This window comes from Aulonocara stuartgranti (assembly GCF_965226115.1).
Source record: "Aulonocara stuartgranti genome assembly, chromosome: 13".
NCBI classification, from domain to species: Eukaryota; Metazoa; Chordata; class Actinopteri; order Cichliformes; family Cichlidae; genus Aulonocara; species Aulonocara stuartgranti.
Window position 1 is genome coordinate 19,595,969 of NC_138949.1, and position 16,624 is coordinate 19,612,592.

A 16,624-nucleotide genomic window follows, 5' to 3' on the forward strand; every position below is an offset into this window, starting at 1 on the left:
TAAAACCCGATTTAGGCTTCTGCAGGGAATTTACAGATCAATTTATGAAATAACCGGAAACCCCTCACTGCAACCTTATGTACCATCCAGTTGTTGCGGACTGCATTGGCCTGACGTGTAGTTAAATTTTTCATGGAAGTTTGGCGTACAGTTAAAAAGGGTTTCCGGTTACATCATGAGTTACAGTGTATATTTCCCACTGAAGTATAATTCAGGCATAAAGCAAGAAAGAAATACAGCAAAGAAATAACTAAGACAGGGTAAAACAAATGCCAGCAAGGTCTGTTTTGCATTGAGATCTGGTGACTCTGGAAGCAATTTGAATACAGTGAACTCACTGTCATGTTCAAGAAACAGTTTAAGATGACTTGAGCTTAGTGACATGGTGCGTTATCCTAAGGGAAGTAGCCATCAGAAGATGGTACACTGTGATCAAGGGTCAGCAACATGGTGTTTAAATGATGCTCAGCTGGTACTAAGAGGCCTGAAGTGTACCAAGAAAATACACCCTGACATCATTACTCTGTTGTTGATACAAGGCAGAAATTGTGTGAATTGTAGCCTCGGTTTCCTTTTCTTAACAGACAGGAGTGGCGCTCAGTGTGGTCTTCTGCTCCTGAAATGCTCTTCTGCATAGCTTGGCTGTTAAAGGTCATTTGAGTTACCGTTACCTTCTTATCAGACCAATTAGTATGCAGTTGAGCAGATATACCTAATGAAGTGGCCGGTGAGTTTATAAGCAAAGACGATTCAACCTTTTGTGAAAGATTATTTTGCGTGTCAGACAGAGATTTATTCCCATGGTGAGTTTTGGCATCTCGGAGTGAATGACTGAGTGCAGGTTGACATTTAATGTTCCCCAAATCAAGAAACAATCAAACAGGCAAAAACTGTTTTGTGCACTATGGCTTTCCACTTCAATGAGGGAATCCCAATAACCTCCAGATTTTATTGGCATATTTTGGGAAAGCAGCTTATACAGTTCAGTGGAAGAAAACTTTCTCAGTCGTCTTCATGCAGCGTTCCCGTTTTACACTCGATAGCATCGCACTACCTGTAATGGATGTTTGCTGGTTTTACTCTTTCCTCCCTCCCTCCACTTCCTCCTGGCCTTCAACACCATGGATCACTTTGCTGCAGAAAGACATTTTTCCACATCTAACTTAATGTCAAACCAATTTCTGTACTTCTGTCAAGGTAACTTTCTGCGCTGACATGTTGACAGCAATGTTTTCTAATATTCTTGGGTCAGGGTGTTCAGTCTCTTTACTTTTCACTTTGAGTACTGAGGTGTGAAATACTTCATCCACAATGCTGTGCTTTGCTTAAATAAAAGCTGCGCACATAATGATAAAAAAAAAGGTTATCTCATCAATTTTAGAGGTGTTAATGGTCAAAGCTCTCGCAAACATGTATTCAAAAAGCAACAAGCACTTTATGAAAAGTATGCAGAGGCCAATGAGTTTGGTGAACTTTGTACTCTGCAGATGAGTAAATATTTGATTTCAGACTGTAAAGCCTTGATACATCCAAATGGCAGATCTTGTGCAGAAATGCACTAGAAAAAAAAAACTCAAGTGAAGCTATTCTAGTAAAAGCATTTTTTTGGAAGGGTTTCATTAGACATTAGCATGAGTTGAACTGTCATATTTGTCACTGTGACCCCCTAATGGCCACTTGTCCAGCTGAAGCTGCGTGTCTTTGATCAAAGCTGACCGGCGTTCCCCTCTGGCTCCAAAACAGGCGGTTCACACAGAATAGCCTGTGTTTTTCCTATTCCGATTGGAGCTATTACTCCTCCACCTAATATTCATTTAGTGCCTGCTGTTTGTGTGTTTGTGTGCTTGCTGTGTTGTGTGTGTGTGGCCCATGCTGCCTCGGTTGATGAAGGAGATCCTTATTGCCCTCGGCACAGTGGCTCAAGGAAATCAATGTTTGATTTGCCGGGTACATGATAAAGGATTTAATGCTGAAATACACCCCCACCCTCTCATGGGCTGCTCGTGGTAAAGAAATCGCCTCGTTGAATGCATTTGTTCCTTTCGCTCTGTAAGCGGTAGTATTTGCTGCCTCTGTTCGTGCATGTATCTGTTTGTGAATGCGCTGGCGGGTAATAAGAAAGCTTTGATTGCCTGATGGGCCTTGTGTCCATTTGCTGGTGACTGCCAATACAAACATGTCTTTGTGTGTGTGTGTGTGTGCGTGCGTGCAAATGCAGTGTCCAGAGTGGTGTATAACCACTCCTGTGCTCCCTGCTCTTGGTGAATGTATCGACCAGACTCTGGAATGGAGAAATGCCTGCCCAGCACACAAAATCAATGGCTGCTGTTTTCTCCCCTCCAATGGCCTCCTGTTATCTGCAATGAATACAAAGCACATATTGTAGCACACAAGACAGACACTCATACACCTCATCTTTATGTCTGCTTCATTTTTCAATACTGCAGCGGGGTCACATACAAACCTACAGGAGATTGGGCAAAATTACAAGTCAGTTACACGTAATTGGAAGAAATATGGCTCTTGCTGTGTGTTTTCTCGTCCTGAGCGTGTTTGCCGCTGAGTCTTCAGTCACCTAACAAGACTTGAGTGAGACCTACACCGCCGCTGCTTTCACTGGACTCCAAAGTTTATTATTTTTGCTACTATATAAACTGTGCTCTGCCAGCAAATCAAACAAAGCAGCCAAGAGTGTGAATGAAACATCATCTGTCTTCCATTGTGTTGAGTAGCATTAGCAAAGTGGCCAACAAGTGTTTATTTAGTGAGCGGGCAGTCCATTTCAGTTCAGGCACGGGGATAAGATCAAGCCTATTTTCATTGTGCAAATGTGCTTCCCTCTAATTCTGTTTCTCTCACTCACTGTCCTAAACACTTTCTTTCTCACTCCCTGTCTCCCTGTCAGGGATTATAGGTGGTGGTGCTGGTGCTGGTGAAAGGAGGAGGAGGAAGAGTAGGAGGGGAGGTAGCAGATTAGTGGCGGTTGTCCAGTGGGTCCGTCTGTCTACCGTCAGAAAATAGAATTCATTTGTGTGATCCAGATGCTTATGCTCAGCTCTCTGCGTCTCTCTTTGTGTGTGTGTGTGTGTGTGTGTGTGTGTGTGTGTGTGTGTGTGTGTGTGTGTGGTAGTTGCTCAGTCAGAGGAGAGGATTGGCCGTTGGGCTGTTGGGGGGGCGGGGTGTTTGGTGGTGGAGGTGCAGGCTAGCTCACATCCGCTTTGGAGCTTTTGTACTGGCATCAAAGAGAATGGCCATGACCTGATGACTAGATCCCTTGTTTAACCACACTGACAGCATACAGTATAAACAGAAATGTGCACTGACACACTGTATGTGTTGAGCACATAGGTCCTATCCACTCCAACTATGGACTTCACTGCAATGCCAAAAAAAAAAAGCTAGAACACAGAAAAGGACAATTCAAAGTGGTTGGCCATTTAGGTTTCTAGAGGTAGGCAATATAGAGCACATGTTAGAGAAAACACACCTGGCTGGTCATGTGTGGCCACACACTCACTATTTAACAATGGTACGGCCAGTAGAAAACCAAGCTGCAACCTCTAAATCGCTAAGGGCTGCAGTTCCTTTAATGGCCACTTGAGGTTGACTCGAAAAGCAAGTCAGTCCCCACAGAGTGTTACGTTCAAATGAACTAAAAAGCATGTTTACAGTTTGAACCTCTGTTTCCTCCTTTTTAAAAACTGTATGACGGGGTAGCTTTAAAGCTTTAAAGTCAGGGGTGTGGCTGCTTTGGCATAGAGGTGTATTGACACAGGGAGCTAAAGCTGGCAGGTGTCTACTAGGCTTCACCTCCACTAATTCCACCCATTGAACCAGACATCTCCATTGTGTTTGTGATGTTGGCGCTTTTGGATGCAGGAATAATATGTCTGGCTTGCATGGTGCAGCCTAGTGTGTCTTTTGTCCTGTCTTCCTCCCCTTATTCCCAACAGGTTGTGGCAGATGCCTGCCTTTCCTTCAGCTTGTTTCGGCAGGAGGTTTCTTCCTGTTAAAAGGGAGTTTTTTTCCCCACTGTCACCGAGTGCTTGCTCATAGAAGCTCGTCTGATTATTGGGGTTTCTCTGTATTGTTTTAGGGTCTCCACCTTACAGTATAAAGAGCTTTGAGGCTGCTCTTGTGATTTGAATTGAATCTAAGAAAGTGAATGAAATTCTGTAAATTTATTAGTCCATTAATAAGCAGACTTGCGTATCAGTGGGTCACACCCATGCAATTTATAAATGTAGCTCACTAACCAGGCTTATATTCAAATGAAAAAGCATTTTCGGTGTTACAAAAATGGTTATTTCCCATATCTTGTATAAAACAGTATCAAATTATCCTTATCTCTGATACTCCACCCGGCCCTAAAAGGTTTCTGAGACTGGATGTAATGTGCATTCATTGTTAGTGGACCCAGGGGAGAGAATGGACAATGATTGGGAGAGCAGGTGGGGCTGTATAAACATTATATGGGTTACTACAGAGGGGGTTTTCTGTTTTGGCTGGCTGCTTCATGCATCCAGAGTAGGAGCAGGGTTGATGGATGGATCCAGACCGGAGATCTCATGGAGGGCTTCAGAGCAGGATACTGGGGGAGGTCTGTGGGGTCTCCGAAGAAGTGTGGGGTTGGGGTTGCTTTCATTTTTCAAACCCCTCTCCACCTGCCGCCTCTCTTCTCTGTCTTCTATCCTCTCTTTGCCGCCCCTCTTTAGTCCCCCGCACTGTGCCTAACTATTTTTTTGTTCCATGTCCAAGTGGAGTCCTCTACTGGTTGCTGCCCTTTCACAGTCATTGCAGCATGCTCCCTCCCAAACATCAATCTGGGATGTGTTTAATGCTATTATGAGGTGGCAGCCCAGGCAGCGTGCCCTCCAACAAGGAGAGATGGACTCGTGCCGGGGTTAAACACGACTTAGTTTTCTTAATTCACTTAAACTCGGGTGCTTCTGCTCTCTGCCACCAAGCTCTTAACTTCCTGGTCGGCGCAGCCCTCTAATGCCCGCCTGACACAGCTGTAAAGCGAAGCACTGCTCGTTTTGTTGCTTTGAGGTCAGTGCGAACATTACGAGGTGCTTTGACAGGTCAGAAGTCTTGGCTGGTGTTGGTGTGTGTTTTATTCCCTAACTGTACTTTCCAGCAGCGCCTGGGTGAGCAGAGTTGGCATCTAATTTGCTGGCTTACAGGCAGCGAGTTTGAATGGGATGATCAACTAGTTACTGATGAGATTCAGTCACCAAATCCATAATCCTGTCCGTCTTATAATAACAGGAATAAGAACAGCAGACCTTTGAGTTTGCCTTCATGTGCGGAAAAAATAAAACTTGAAGCTTACAGCAAAAAATAATATTCATTGATCTATTTTTAATTGAATCTTTCTCAGGAACATTGATTTGGACAAGAAATAAAATTTTTAATTACTGCTGTGGTGCTACAGGAGACACAGCAAATCACATGCCAACATATATCTAACACAAAAAGCGTGCCGCGGAGTCTGTATCTGTATTTCTTTCTTTCTGGCACGACAAACTGAATGGAGCAAAAGTGTAATATCTCTGTCTCCCCTGAGCAAACACTCCATATAAACATCAACATTTCATAGCATTTCTGTGTCATGTGTGTCTTGCTTATATATTAAATGAGCAACAGTGTGTGCTCATTAAAAATGCATGCTTCACATTGGGCATAGGAGACCAATTATCCCACCTAGTTCCTTTACAATGGCTCATAATAAAAGGCCCCTGCAGTGGGCCACTCCCTGATAGCTTCACCGCCTCAACCGCTCTCACCCCTCACCTCGCCTTCCCTCTCTTCTCCTCTCTTTTCCTCCCTTCCTATCTCCCACTCCAGCTGCCTGTTGTCTTCACACCAGATCATCAGTAAACAGGCTTTTCACTGGATTTGATGGAGTGCGGTGTTTTGATCTGTCGGGATTTGGTGTGTGTGCGCTGCAGGTGGCGGCGGACAATGGTATTACAGACAGAGGCAGACATTTGAGTGCACGCAGAACACACCTGATGGCACACATGCATGCATGCACACACACACGTGCACGGGCTCACATGTGTAAACATACACAGTAGATGAGACTGTTAAGGTGCGTGTCGTTGCCATCGTGCTTTCTGACAGGAGTGCCTTAAGAAGATCAGAGCGCCTGTGGCACGGAGGCTGTTTCCCGCCACATGCTGTACATCAAATACAAACGCATGTGGGAAGCAACTGCATCACTGGAGCACTTTAAAGCCCCCATACTGACAGCCTGTTCATCAAAAGACTGCCATTATTGTATACATATGGAATTGTATAATTTCCCTGCCTCATATTTGTTCGTGCATTTGTATGTGCGTGGCTGGCAGTGTACTCTTTGAGGATCAAACGCGGCTAGTTTTACTTCACAACAGGAGAAGAAAGAAGGCAATGTGATGGAGTTTCTGCAGCTGATGCTTCGGTTTGTTTAAATGTATACATCAACACACATGGCAGGCTGTCACAACCTTCTCTGCACTTCAAACGGATGAGCTGATGGCTGATGCGTCTCCGTAAAGGAAGCTAGCTGGCCCCGCAGAGTGCTGAAAACAGCGTTAGCGCTGAAACGATTAGTCTATTAATCACCTCAAAGGACAGAACATTAAGCAATAAAAGTTTTGATAATCAATTAATCATTAAAGTAATCTGTCAAGCAACAAAAAAAGAAACATTTCTAACATTCACTGGTTCTAGACGAGACTTTTCATGCTTTTAGAGGCCGTTATGAAGATGCCATCACCAAAACCAGGTACTGGGAGCCAGAGGGACGTTGTGATTTTTAATGCCTGAAGGCAACTGTGAAAATGGAGGGAGTGCCAGTCATGCTAAAAGGGGGCTTTTAATTTAAAAAAACAAAAAAAACAAACAAAAAACTGAAAATCAACAGTGAAAATAATTATTAGTTAGCCCTAACCCCTACTTCGGTGTAGCGTGCCATTTTAATTGGCGACAAAACCTGTCAAGGCCAAGAGCCCGATTTTATTTGATATGCTCCCTGGATGAGGAAACCCCTCCTTCGCTCCCCGTAGACGCTGTTAAAATCAGACTGACTTCATTAATAGTCTGATCTGGATGTAATTAAGAACGAGCAGAGGGCGGCCGGCAGAGAGACGGCAAGTGAGAAGCAGAGTTTTCGTTTCTTTTTTTTCCCTTTTTTTGGATCCTTCTGTCGACTGTGTTGACAGGTCAGGTAGAGATGAGTAGGTCAGGAGATGGATTGTGATGGAGCTTGACCCGAGTTGTGTCGTGCTCTTGTCACAGCTTCATGTGAGAGGCCTGTTAGAGCTGGTAAACACTGGGAGCTGCTGGGCTATCACTTTGTTCTGAGATGTTTTGGCTCATTTGTCTGTGATTAGTCTGCTCGCCTGCCTTTGTTTTGCAAGTGTGGATTATCTGAAACACCCCCCTACCCGTCCTTCTGCACACGCACACGCACACCAGTTCTTCTGTGCTCGTGTTTACACGGCGCTGGGTGGAAAACATAAATTGGAGACAGAGCGTTCCCCGTCTGCGCGGCTTGGAATGGGGTTTGGACTCGGAAAGCTGGCTTTCCTCTCAGGAAGTGTTGTTGCTCACCACTCTCCATAAACACTGGAAAAGAGACCCAAAGAAAATGTCCCAGACTCACTATTTCCACTGTAAACACACAGACATACACACAGACATATACTGCTCCCATTTTTCGCTTTCTCGCATATATGTCTTTCCCGAGCAGAAGGCTTCACATGTCTGGAGCGTGCGAACCAGAAACCCGACCTATGCGTATAAGCTGCTTCAGATTTGTAATTTATGACCGTTATATTTCAGGCGTTGCAAAGGCCAAACAGTGCTTATAAACACAAACAACAAGGAGCTAGAGAGACAAAACATTGCGTTATAGAGGTTTCAGGACTCATGCAATGTTTTTTATTTATTTATTGCAAAACAGTTGGCAATAGGGAGAATGCACTGCAAGGAAAAAAGAAAGAAATCAACAAACCAGGATTTGCTTTGTTTACGTTGCACCCCTGGGTGAAAATGCCAGCATGCTCCAACTGAATTACCTCTTAAAGGAGCGTAAATGTTACTTTTCAGCGTTAACAAGTTGTTGGATTGCAGCTCCCCTTGTGTGCTCTGTGAAGTTAATAAATCTGCATCAGTGAGAAAAGGAAAGAAAGAAAGCTCTTTCCATCAATTTTATGGCATTTATTCCCGCACTGGAGCATTATGCTTTAAAAAAAAATATCATCGCTAAGCCCCCCACTCCTTAAAAAAAAAAAAAAAAAACTTGAAATGTTCACAGTTTGTCATTGTCACAGCTTGGATTTGACAACAGGGAGCAGGACTCTGTAATCTGTCACTGACAAGTTAGCTCCTGTGACTTCATTGCAGTTTTTTCTTTTTTTTTTAAAGAATCAGCAATATACCATAACAACCTGTAAAGCTTTTTTTAACATGTAGAGGATTAGATGATGCGCTTTTTCACAGTTCCAACCATTTGCTGCTATTATCGCTTTAACACCCATTTGGCTCCCAGCACCCTAACCTGCCTGTGCACAAGCCTGTAGCAGCAGAACAAGGGAGTGTCGTGGAGAGAGAGAGAGAGAGAGAGGTTAGAAACCCTCTTTTTTTATTACATTTCCTCCGCAGTGAAAGAGGAGGCAAGATGGACACTCCATATCTCCCCGCTGCACCAGAAAACTCATCTAAATGGAAAACACATTGTCTTCATTATTTTGCGAGAGCTGAAAGAACGGGGTTGTCATGGTAACAGCCATCTGAGTGAGCGCAAGCGGGCGGCCGAGGGGCTGGTTTTAGGGCCAGAGGAATGGAGAAAGAGAGAGAGAGGAAAAAAGAGGAGGAGGAGGTGGAGGGAGGGAGGGGTGGAGGAAACAAGGAGTCAGGAGAGGGGAGGAGGTTTGGTGGGAAGAGAGGAGAGATGAAGAGGGTGGAGATCAAAGGAAGACAATAGAGATGGAGGGAAGGAAAATAGGAAATTGTGGGGTTAAAGACACAGAGAGGAGGAAAGAGAGCAGCGGGTGTGATGGAGAGAAGACCGAGGAAAGGAGGGGAGGGTTTGTGAGAGGAGCCAGACAGTGCAAATGGCCAGTTAGTGGCTCTGGGAGAGCAGCTCGGAGGCCCTTATTAATTTCAAGGGGGCAGCAAGATGGTAAGATTTAAAAACTTAGGAAACCTCGCCACAGCCCCGCTGGTGCGTGCCACAGTGTGTGTCTGCGCATGGGAGCGCATGCACAGTCGAGAGAAAAAAGGGGGCTCATATTCGAGGAGCGGGTAACCGTCGGGTTGAGATTACAGTCTCCTGCCACTTCAACTCAGCCGGCGCCCCCGCTGGTGATCGACAACCTGCTCGCCGGCGTCTTTATTAGTTGCTCCCTGAGAACAGCCCCTGGCAGCAGCAAGCCCAACACCAACGCCCTTCATCAAATATTTACCCTGTCTGAATCTACAACATGCACCAAGGCCACATCAAATAAAACCAAGTGCCAAGGCGATATCTAATCCAGTCCAATCCCTCTCCTTGTCAACTTCATTCTCTTCCCTTTTCTGATGCTGGGTGGCTTTTCCTGATGCGGCTGTCAGTTTAGCATCAGCTCGAGGATTAGAGAAGGAGACCTAGATGATTGTTTATTCAAGTTGCTCCTCTGTTTTATAGCCACTGGCGTAGATATGACTGAGGCCTGACACAACATCATTTTGGCAGCCGTTGGGTGATTAAGGAAATTAAAGTAAAAGCTTAAGTCTTTGTCGTGTAAATACTTCCCCCTGGGGTATTTGGATTGGCTTTAACATCCATTAGGATTTGACATACAACCTCTTCAAAGGAACAGTATCATTATCGTTATTGTTTGCGGTTCAAAAATGGGACGGAACTGAGAAACCAAAGGACTGTCAGATAGATTTATTTATTGCAGATGAAGCCATCATCACTTTTGGTAAATGCCTCTCCGCTGTTGTCCGTGATGCATTGCGTTTTCGGGGGGGGGGTTGTCAGTCATGTGGCTGGGGTAGGGTATTTTTCTTCACAAAAGCATCCAGATCCATTGGCGATAGAGTCCCGGGAGCTTCGCGGGATTTCTCAGCGCATGGGGGAAATTATGTTTGTCTTTTTCTCTCATCGGTTCCCTCCAGATGTGCAGTCGTGGTCAAAGGGAGGGACGAGGGCTGCGGCTTGTGATTGACCAGCACTTAGAGAAAGAGACAAGCGCGCTCTCGGTCGACTGTTTGGCTGCTCTGGCTGGCCAGCTGTGTGGCTGCCTGTAGGTCTTAGTGATTCATGTCACACTGTAATTGGTTTACCTGCTCCCTGTGTGTCTGCGCTCTGAGAGGACCAAAACAAATTACCCAAGGATGACCTCTCGCCATCTCCCTCTCTCTCTCTGCTGCTCTTCAAGCCCCCCCCCCCCCCTTCTCTCCCTGCTTGTCTCACCCTGCCTCCCGCTCCATGTAATATGTTGTGTGAGTGTTTTCCGTCTCCCCCTTTCTTCCCATCCATTTGTCGCGTCCTCCTGAGCTCTTTCTACATATACCTTGAATCTCACAAGCGAAGTCACAGCAGAATATGATTCTTTCATAGGAAAAAATGTACACACATTTAAAGCCTCTCGAGGTTTGGTGCCGTTTGCTTATGAGCGTGCCCGCTATGTCACACATCACCACATGTTACGCACACATGCATGCGTGAAGATAAGCTGATGTGATGGACTTGAGATGACAAATAAACACACGCACACCGCGGTTGGAGTGCTTTGTAGCTCCGAAAGAGTGTTTTGTAAATGCTGCAGTGAAGCACATTAGCCTTTCAGTGCTGTTTTTTTTTTTTTTTTGCGCTCATTGTGCCAAATAATACCTGTGTGGATTGTCCCTTCAGTGAATGAAACTGGTGCTCTGTGTACACCATTAGGCTGTTTCATTTTCACAGCGAGCAGATGTTTTGTGTTGTTTGCTCCTCTCGCTCTCGCACGGCAGTGAGCAAACTTTCAAAGAACAAGATGAATGCGCTCTCCCATCTACCCGTGCAGGCAGGTCTCGCTATCTCTAAGGTTATTTAGCGGTCTCTGTAAAAATCCTCTGTCAAAGGATTTCACTCAGAGCTTGAAAAAGTGATTTGTTTGGGTTTGTTGCATCTCTGATACACACTGTTCTCGTATGGGAGGCCCTGGTGCATGTACTGGTAAACATCAAGTCTTGTTTGAGTGTCCTTGAACAAGTCCTTTATTCTGTGCCGACTCCAGGCAATGCTCGGCTATAGACACGGCAGTCGGAAAATCAATAAGGATTCTGTAGCTTTTTTAGATTAACATTAGAATATCTTAGCTGTTTATTTATTGCTGGATAGCAGCAACACATGCCAAGAACAAGTCATTATAAATTATAGTACCTGTAATCTGATGAAGGCATGTGAACTTCAGTGACCAATAATTGCCAATTTTTCTTTTCTTTCTTTCTTTTTTTTTTTTTATAGGTATTTTCACAAAATACCTAAAGGTAAAAAAAATGCCTTTTTACCTAAAAAAAGGCTTGTGATGAAGACAGGACCTTTAGTAATTAGTAATGTTAATGATTTGTGGTAACTGAATGAGAAAGGGAGTACTTGGTACTCTGTACTGTACTGTTATTACTGTGGTTTTATTTTGGAGCTGAAAAAATTTGCACTTGTAAAGGTGGCAAAAACTACAGTTCCTTGAATGTCCGCAAGGGGGCTCCCGTGTTAGAATTTTTTTTTGTTTAAAATGCACAATTTTGTTAACCACCGCCCTCCCATAAAGCTAGGTAATGTTTTATCTATAACACCCCTGTTTGTATAAAGACTATAAAGACTTATGTCTTCTTTGGCAATATGCTAGTAAAAGAAGCTTTAAGTACGCTCTGGTAAGTAAATTTTTAAGCCTTTTTTTTACTAGCTAAAATTATATTAATAAAAATATTATCGAGCTTTCTGTTTTTTCCACTTATCAAAATCAGAGTTGTTGTTGGGCTGGAGCATATGCTAGTTATAGGTGGGAGGGGGTACCCCTGGAATAGGTTGCCAGTCTTAGCACAGGGCTAACACACCTAGCCAGCTAGCTAGCCAGACCTAGCATTACTCTTTTGTCAAAATAGCATCATATTGTGTTTAAAATAAATTAATAAATACAAAGGCAACGTGGGTATGGGTTAGAATGTAAAATTACATGCAAAGGTTAGTCCACATGTTTATAGTTTAACTTCCGGAGATTTAAAAAATATTATTTATGGTTTAAAGGCTTTGCCCACAGGGATAAACAAAGGATGTTCAGCAGAAGCTGGAGCACAGTGGGGCATTTTGTTCCACTATGTCCAAAGAGGTTGGACTGCGAGCTTTTTTTTGTAAGATTGTGCATTTGGAGTGTCTGAGACAAGGGGAGTGGAGGGCAGGCTGGCACAGATATATTTTTGCTCTCCCTAATGACACCAATACCATTTCATGGCTTAGTGAGCAGATTGAATCACACTCACTCTTTGTAAGTCTCACCCTCTGCCCCTGTCTCTCTGTTTCTCCTTCCTGCACACACTTCATCACTCTCTCCTCACACAGACATATCACATGCGCATTCATATGTTACCGTACACTGATGTGTTACACTCACCCTGGTGGATGTTGTTTAATTGCATTTGGGTCAGCAGTTTGCCAGTGCTGGACATGGAATTTGTCAGTTTACCCATTCAGCAGCCACAGGGGGCAGTGTGTGAGCTAACAGCTCTGCTGGAGTCAGGCCCATAAGGTTAGCTTTACACAAGCCTGTCAGACTGCACTGTCAATCACTCTCCTCTCCTCTCCTCTCCTCTCCTCTCCTCTCCTCTCACACATTCCTAAAAACATACTAAACTTCCATTATCCCACTTAATAAACTTCAGACTCGCCTCTGAAGTCCTGAAGGCTACACACACTGTCATAATGTTACACATACACACACACATATGCTCAATTGCTTCGTCTCTTTTGCATCTCTAGTGATAGAATCTCGCCTTTGGTGACAGTGGAAAATCATATGTGGCAGCCAGGACATACAATCTCCCCCAGTTGGTATTTTTAGTCCTCAGGAACTGGAACTGGAACATTGTATGGAATAAGGAGTTCATTCATTCATCATGTGATGCTCAAAGCTCTGTTCTGCTCATGGATGACCTGATTTTTGTATCTCATGGTTAGATAAATGGCCTTTCCTTATTATTCCAGTATAGACAATACAAATGTAAACCTAGCTGGACCTGGATAATAATGTTGTGCTATTATGTTAAAATATGGGATTAGGTGTAATTGAGCATTTAGCTTTATAGTTATCAGGTGGTAGAGCTCAACTTGCAACCCAGGATTTGTCCACTGTAATGCTGTCAAAGCGCAAGCGCAAGTATGACAAAACATACTTTTATTTGCACATGCAGCACACGGAGAGCATGTGCAAATCAGAATCAGAATCAGAATACTTTATTGATCCCTGGGGGAAATTATTTTTTGTTACAGTGCTCCATTTTAAACCAACATTAAGACAAGACAGACAATACGCTAACTAAGAATAGTACAATATATACATATATATACATACATACATACATACATAAGTCACTTATAAATAAATATTTGGAAAAGAAACATGTGTAGTTGTAGCAGCAAACAGTGTGTTAAGTGGATGCGTTGTACAGGGAGATGGCCACAGGCAGGAATGATTTCCTGTGTCGTTCAGTGGTGCTTTTCGGTAATCTCAGTCTCTCACTGAACGAGCTCCTGTGACTGACCAACATGTCATGGAGTGGGTGGGAGGTGTTATCCAACATTGTCTTTATCTTGGACAGCATCCGCCTCTCCGACACCACCTTGAGGGAGTCCAGCTCCATCCCCACAACATTGCTGGCCTTACGGATCAGTTTATTAAGTCTGTTGGCATCTGCGACCCTCAGCCTGCTCCCCCAGCATGCAACAGCATAGAGGATCGCACTGGCCACCACAGACTCATAGAAAATCCTCAGCATTTTCTGGCAGATGCTGAAGGACCTCAGTCGCCTCAAAAAATAGAGACGACTCTGGCCCTTCCTGTAAAGTGCTGTGGTGTTTTTAGCCCAGTCCAGTTTATTGTCAATGTGTACTCCAAGGTATTTATAGTCCTCCACAATGTCAACACTGACCCCCTGGATTGAAACAGGGGTCAAGTGTTTCCTGGTCTTCCTGAAGTCCACGATCAGTTCCTTGGTCTTTGCCACGTTGAGCTGCAGATGATTCTGCTCACACCACGTGACAAAGGAGTCGACCACAGCCCGGTACTCTGTCTCATCATCCCTGCTGATGCATCCAACCACCGCAGAGTCATCAGAAAACTTCTGAAGATGGCAGGTCTCTGTGCAGTGGCTGAAGTCTGTGGTGTAGAGGGTGAAGAGGAAGGGGGAGAGGACAGTCCCCTGTGGTGCCCCTGTGTTGCTAATCACCTTGTCAGACACACACTGTGGGAGACGTACATATTGTGGTCTTCCTGTCAGGTAATCAACAATCCAGGACACCAGAGAAGCATCCACCTGCATCGCTGCTAACTTATCACCCAGGAGGGTCGGCCTGATGGTGTTGAAAGCACTGGAAAAGTCAAAAAACATGACCCTCACAGTGCTCGCCGGCTGGTCCAGATGGGTGTAGACACGATTGAGCAGGTAGATGATGGCGTCCTCTGTTCCGAGACGAGGCTGATAAGCGAACTGAAGGGGATCCAGATGTGGTCTTACTATGGGTCGCAGCTGGTCCAGGATGACCCTTTCCAGGGTCTTCATGATGTGGGAGGTCAGTGCCACGGGCCTGTAATCCTGGGGGCCACTGGGACGAGGCGTCTTTGGTACAGGGACGAGGCATGATGTCTTCCACATCACCGGGACCCTCTGCAGACTCAGACTCAGCATAAACAGTTTATGAAAGACTCCACACAGCTGGGGGGCACAGGTCTTGAGGACAAGGGGACTCACTCCGTCTGGTCCAGCAGACTTGCCTGAGTGAAGTCTCCTCATTTGCATCTCAACCTGGTATTGAGTGAAGGTGATGGGTGGGGGAGGGGTGTCAGGAATCTCACAGGAGGCAACATGTGAAGAGAGAGGCTGGCACAGTGGTGTGGCTCTGGATTCCAGGCTGACTGCAGGTGAGGTTGTGGGGGTGGGAGCAGACACTGTGGTGTCGAATCTATTGAAAAACAGATTCAACTCGTCGGCTCTATTCTCACCTCCCTCAGCTCCCCTGCTGTTGGTTGGCCTGAATCCAGTGATGGTCTTCATGCCCCTCCACACCTCTCTCATGCTGTTCTGCTGGAGTTTCCACTCCAGCTTCCTCCTGTAATTGTCCTTAGCCTCTCTGATCTTGTCCTTTAGTAACACCTGGATCTTCCTCATAAATAAATGTCTTTGGCCATTTTGTTGCATACTAACTCCCCAGGGAGCCTCGAAACTCTCCTCTCCAGGTTTCTCTTTGTTTACAGGTGATGCATAGAGAATTTATCAGAACTTTTCCCCTGAAAATAGATTTCTGATGTGGCTGAAACGTTAGAGAGCTAAGAAGCTCACAAGCTCCACAAAGCTGAATGGAACTACAAAGTCAGTGGATAATTATCTGTGAATTTCTCTCAGCGGGGGAATATCTTTCACAGACAAAACTATATTTGACCCATTGTTAATACAGAACATTTCATTAAATATTTTGTTTTCCTAGTTGGTTCTGAAAGTGGTAAAACATTAAAGATAGCAAAGCTTTGTAGAATTATCTCACTACTGGCTTTGTGTTACTTATATTTCTAAACTTGTCCTGGTAGAGCTGAAATAATCATAAGTTTAACCACCTGTCGACACTGCTTTAGTGCTTTGTGCTGTGCAGAGGTCTTTTTTTGGCTTCCAAGAAGTCATTTTTTGTGATTTTTTTTTAAAGACAGTATCAAACCTCCAGGCTTTCTGAAGGTCTTCCAAAGTTTTTCTTTGGTCATTTGCTGGTCCTTGTACCTGACCATTTTTAACACTGACCGATGAATCATTCAAGCATAAGAACAGCACCCAACTCAAGGGGTGAACCAGTGTTGTGGCTACATATAAGACACAGCTTCTGAGAAAAAAATTAAATTGTTTCTCTAGACATTTTGTTACAAAAAAACACCAAATACACTATTTTTGGTGATTCTCAAAACTTGGCATATCTCTGCATTTAACAAAATTGAGGAAACTGGACAAATAGAGGAGAAAAGAAGAAGTGGCAGGTCTAAAAAAAAAAAAAAGTACCTTCAAGTCAAATCGAGCAAAGACTTGACACAGGACCTGAGATCATCTGGTCCTTGAGTTGATTAATCTACTGTTGACAGAAGCCTCATCAAAAATGGTCTCAGTGGAAGGATGGCTGTCATTCATAAGCAGGAAGCAGAGAGAAAAGTCTTATGGAGTGAAATCGTACCTAAAAGAGTTCAGGTTGTGTTGAAGAATAAAGGTGATCATAACAAATATTGACTTTCAAGCCTGTTAGAAGTGTACAAATTCAATCTCCGTGTATGTTTGCCAGTGTTTCAATAAACTGCTGTGCCTATTTCCTATTTTCCAATCAATATATAAATGGCTTGAGACCTTTGCACAGTAC

General features: G+C 44.3%; 2 protein-coding genes across 7 annotated transcripts in view; both read left to right on the forward strand.

Annotated features, from left to right (window-relative positions):
- cuedc2 (CUE domain containing 2) overlaps positions 1 to 13,486 on the forward strand; it is a 301,441-nt gene extending 287,955 nt beyond the window's left edge. Inside the window, exon 10 of the transcript XR_014280354.1 lies at positions 13,466 to 13,486. The gene's annotated coding sequence lies outside the window, so the exon portion shown is untranslated. The remainder of the gene's footprint in view (positions 1 to 13,465) is intronic.
- zmiz1a (zinc finger, MIZ-type containing 1a) overlaps positions 1 to 16,624 on the forward strand; it is a 110,113-nt gene that overhangs the window by 54,311 nt on the left and 39,178 nt on the right. Inside the window, exon 1 of one of the 6 annotated variants that reach the window (XM_082556307.1) lies at positions 11,756 to 11,895. The exons of the other annotated variants lie outside the window; for them this stretch is intronic. The gene's annotated coding sequence lies outside the window, so the exon portion shown is untranslated. Of the gene's footprint in view, positions 1 to 11,755; positions 11,896 to 16,624 lie in introns of those variants that run through there. 6 annotated transcript variants of the gene reach the window in all.